This window comes from Babylonia areolata, chromosome 18, assembly GCF_041734735.1.
Source record: "Babylonia areolata isolate BAREFJ2019XMU chromosome 18, ASM4173473v1, whole genome shotgun sequence".
Taxonomy (NCBI): domain Eukaryota; kingdom Metazoa; phylum Mollusca; class Gastropoda; order Neogastropoda; family Buccinidae; genus Babylonia; species Babylonia areolata.
Genome location: NC_134893.1, coordinates 9,958,345 through 9,963,344, shown reverse-complemented (window position 1 = coordinate 9,963,344; position 5,000 = coordinate 9,958,345). Strand labels below are relative to the sequence as shown.

Here is a 5,000-nt window from a genome sequence, read left to right as displayed (position 1 = left end):
TTAAACCTGAATTCCCTACCTTATGTCCCTGTGTGGCTTTTGGCGTGGCTGTGGCATTCGGAAATCATGCATGAAGTACATGATTGTCACTGATAAAAGAAGAGGGGGACGTAACCCAAAACGTGGTGGTGAAAGAGAAAGAGAGAGAGAGGGGAAGGGGGTGCCCAGCAAAGAGAGATGCAATTTAATCCAGCCTCCCACTCAAAACTCGCTGCAGTGGTGAGAGGGCGGCGCGAACAACCCATTATTTTCGCCTTCTCTCTCTCTCTCTGTGTGTGTGTGTGTGTGTGTGTGTGTGTGTGTGTGTGTCTAACCAATCTTGCTTCGCATGCGTGACTGACTGTTTTATAAAAGCCCAGTGGTTTGTTGTTGTGTAAGTGGAGACTGATTATTTTATAAAAGCCCAGTGGTTTGTTATTGTGTGAGTGGAAAGTTCATAAAATTAAATGGTACAGTGGCAATGAAAAGTTAGTCTTTACAGCTGGGAAAGAGATGGGGGGGGGGGGTTAATATGTAATAGCTGCGAGAGTTGGGGTTGGAGAATATTAAATATTCAACCGGGCACTTATTCTTTATGTTTGGTTGTTGTTTTTATGTTGTTGTTTGTGTGTGTGTGTGTGTGTGTGTGTGTGTGTGTGTGTGTGTGTGTGTGTGTTTGGTTTTTGTTGTTTTTGTTGTTTTTTTGGGGGGGGGCGTGTGTGTGTGTGTGCGCGCGCGCGTGCGCGCGCATGTGTGAGTGTGTGGTTGCCAAGGCTATTAATCAAGGCAGCGTGACTTATGCTTTCACTGGTTGATGCGCACTTGACACCTCAGACAGTTGTGAGCAGTTCCAGAAAGCCAGTGGACCGTGGACGCTGATGTGAACAGCAGACGGTGGAATGATGTGTGTTACACATCACGCGACAGATATTGTGGTAGTGGACTGAGATGTGTCCGGGAAGTAAGTCCCGGAAAAAATATACACGTCAAACGTCCTTAAGAATGTGTGTTCGTGTTGGAGGGGTGATCCTTTCGTCATCCTCTTCAGCCTTCACAGCCGTTGGGAAAGGTTTCCTCCTCCGCCAGGCCCGTCGTTGGGAGACTTCACATGCGGCAGGTAGTACTCTGGGTTACATGGTACCAGTAGCAAGGGCTATTCCCCTGACCTGACTAAAGTGTTGGAAAGGATTTCTTGTCATTGAAAGGATTTCTTGCCATGGAAATTTGCGAGTCTTTGAGAGGTGGGTGATCAGGGGTGCGTGTGGAAATAAAGCCGCTGTCGTGTATTACTTGCTTGTATGTATTTTGCACTATATATGTAGCTTGTATGTATTTTGCACTATATATGTAGCTCTTTTATCTTTTGATGCAACCTTTGTCATGTTGTGTGTGTGTGTGTGTGTGTGTGTGTGTGTGTGTGTGTGTGTGTGTGTGTGTGTGCAGGACTCGGCTATGGGCTGAGATATTGTGTTGGGTGAGTGACGAGCCTATGAATGCATAATTAATTTCCGAACGGATGAATAAAGATGTATTGTATTGTATTCATTTCTATTCTATTCTATTGTAGGAGGTGATTGAAGCCCTGTGTGCAGAAAATTATGATGAAGTATATTCATCGAAACTATGGCTTTTCTCCCTAGGAAATTGGAAACATTACGTGAGAAATAAGGTATAAACAGGTTTCTGATTATAATAATAATAATAATAATAATAATAATAATAATACAGCGTTTCTTTTCAGACAGTACTCAAACACACACACACACACACACACACACACACACACACACATAGGCGCACTCGCACTCTCTCTCTCTCTCTCTCTCTCTCTCTCTCTCTCTCTCTCTCTCTCCCTCCCTCCCTCTCTCTCTCATACACACACATACACGCACACAAGCACGCGCGCGTTCTCACACTGACATACACATCTCCCAAGAATACCAGAAAACGATCTCCCTTCAGTACCCTCCCACACCCACGCCTCACCCCACCCTGTTCTTCTTCCCCCACCTACTGTTATTATTCCCAACATAACCCCACCCACCATCCCCCGCACACCCCCACCGCCCTCCGCCCCCCACATCCACCCTTCCACCATTCCTCTGCCGTCCCCCTCCCCTCCCCCCGCCCCCCAAAACCCCATCCTCCCCCATCTTCTGTTTTCTGCTCCCCCACCCCCACACGCATCTGCCCCTCCCTTTCTCCCATCCCCACTTCTGCTTCCAAGTAACATAACCGCTGCCTGCGTAACACTGACTCTTCACCCACCCCCCCTCTACACTACTCCCCACCCACCCTCTGGCTCTCACCCCCCCCTTCCCAACCCCTCCCCCCCTCCACCTCCAACGTCTCCTCCTTTCTAAATCCACACCTTCTGTTTTCTTCAAGACCTCTATCCCTGTGTGGTGTGGCTGCTGGCATGAGGGAATGAGAGAAGCGCATTCACTGGGAGTAAGGGGACCGAAACCCGAACTAGGGGAGAGAGACAGGGAGAGAGACAGAGAGTGAGAGAGAGAGAGGGGGGGGCGAGGGAGGAGGGCAGGGAGAGAGGGAGAGGTGCCGAGCAAAAACGAGATGTGATTTACCCATCCTCTCACTCCCCCCTCTACTTCCCGGAACCCCCCTCCCCCCTCCCTTCCTTCTCCCCCCCTTCTCTCCTCGCCAGCAGCGGATTCGTGAGGGAGAGAGCTGCGCGAACGATGATTTCTCGTCGTCACTCTGTGCCGCCCATGTGTTCTCACGTGTGTGGATGTTGCCTGACGTGTGCGACTGATTGCTAATGAAGCCGGTGAAATGTTACTACACGAGTGGAGAGCACATTATGTTATTTCTAAAAATGTTATAAAACGTTTGACATTTCATTTGAGTGATTTTTTTTCTGCTATTTTTTTACGCAGCGGTGCAAATTTGGTGAATGACTGATGAATAGGTTTTGTAAGTACAGTATTAAAAGGGTTATGCACTCGTGAAGAATAGATAGAAAGAGTTTGTAGTTGTTCTTGTTGTCACTGTTGTTGAGGCCTTTGCTGTTGAGGCAGCATGAGTCGCTTTTCCTGTGGACACACGATACACTTTGTGGGCGGTTCCAAAAACGGGTTCATTGTGGAAGCTGATGTGAACGGCAGATGGGGGATTGATGCTCCTTCGCTTCATATATTACTGGGTAGGATACGTGTCTGGGAAGCAAGTCGGATAGGAAGAAAAAAGCGTCGTACATTCATGAATGCGGGAAAAAAATGTGCCAAAGTTGTAAAGTGTAAATGATTTTTTTTTCACATTCGCGGCAATGCATGGCACTAGAAAAGTTCATTGTTTATATGCAGGAGGCTGAGATGATGTGTTTTGATTTTTTTTTTTTTAACATGTTCTTTTAACACAGAGAAGGGTCAAGAAATGAAGAATAAAAAGGAAAGTTTGACAGGGCAGCAGTGTGAAGACACTGAGAAAAAAATCACATTGACACTAAAAAGACCTTAAGTTCGTAACAGACTTAACCAAACAGAACCAAAATAAAATCAGCACCATCCTTGACCAAGACGGAGACTGTTTCACACAGGAAAAAGACATCATAAAAAGATGGACAGAGTACTGCTCTGACTTGTCCAGTGAGGGAAGGAGACCCACGTGCACTAAGAGCTCAAGCTTCATCAAATGAGAAGGTTGTAACAGCAGTGAAGTCGCTCAAATGTGGCAAGGCTACAGGCATCGACAGCATCGTTGCAGAACTTTCGAAACATGGTGGAGATGCAGTAATTGAGATCATAACTGCCATCTGCAACAAAAATTTGGCACACAAGCGAACGGCCCACTCCATGACCCAGTCACTTGTCATCACCCTCCCCAAGAAAGGAAATCATCAACACTGCCAGAACCATCGCACCATCAGTTTGATCAGCCATGCTAGCAAAGTGATACTCACACAGCCGCACTCAGATACCATCTTTGCTGAAGAGCAGACTGGAGTTCTGCAAAGGCAAAAGTACCATCGAACAGGTATTTAACCTGCGTACCCTTTACGTAAAACGCCTCCAACACCTCTAGAGGGAATTCTACCACGTCTTCATAGACTTCAGGAAGGCGTTTGACAAAATCTAGCAGGAAGCAATATGGGCCACGAAGAAAAAAATAATAACATCGGGCCAAGGTTTGTCAATACGATCCAGCAACTATACTCCAAAAGTGACACAGGGTGCTACTGGAGAGTGGATCCGTACTTCGGATGGAGTGCGTCAGGGCTACCTTCTGTCTCCCATTGTTCAATATATTCATAGAACGCCTCATGACTGACGCTTGAAGATTATGTCAGCACAATCAGCGTTAAAGGAATAGCCGTCACGAACCTTCGCTTCGGAGATGACATCGATGGCTCGTCAGGAAATGAGCTAGACCTCGCCTAGCTTCTTAAAAGGCTTGATGAAACACCGACAATATTCTGGCATGGAAATAAGCGCCGAAAAGATCAAGCTGATGGACAGTCGCAAGACCACCCTCGCTGCTGATATAACTGTCCAAGAACAGAAGATAAGAATGTTCACCTACCTTGGATCCATCATCAGTAATGGAGGACCCAACCTAGAAATCCTCTCAAGGGTAGCAAAGACAACATCAGCACTGTCAAGACTGAAACCTGTATGGAAGGATCACAACATCTCCCAGAAACACAAGATCAGACTCCCGCGGGCATGGTATATTCCGTCTTCCTGTATGCATGCTAGACATGGACATTCACAGCGGGTTTGGAAAGAAGAATCCAAACCATGGAAATAAGGTGTTGTCGCAAGATACAACACACAAGATACATCAATCACATCGCCGATATGCAAGAGCGCTAAGCCGTCAAGCAACACATCGAATCTTATGAAGATCTGCCAGCATCAACTGAAAAGAAAGCTTCACTGGTAAAGCCACGTAACGAGATCCAATGGCGTTACTAAAAGTCCTTCAAGGAATTAGTTGTTGACAGAGGGACACGGACAGTAAGACAGGAAAAAAACACACAAAAAATGATGGACTGACAACAT

The 5,000-nt window shown here is 46.6% G+C and overlaps 1 protein-coding gene across 4 annotated transcripts in view; it reads left to right on the top strand.

The window, feature by feature from the left end:
- The window catches only part of LOC143292428 (uncharacterized), a 107,416-nt gene that overhangs the window by 42,398 nt on the left and 60,018 nt on the right, over positions 1–5,000 (top strand). Inside the window, exon 1 of one of the 4 annotated variants that reach the window (XM_076602699.1) lies at positions 1,105–1,220. The exons of 1 other annotated variant lie outside the window; for it this stretch is intronic. The gene's annotated coding sequence lies outside the window, so the exon portion shown is untranslated. Of the gene's footprint in view, positions 1–1,104; positions 1,221–2,732; positions 3,143–5,000 lie in introns of those variants that run through there. 2 more of the 4 variants (XM_076602697.1, XM_076602696.1) reach the window with 2 other exon arrangements.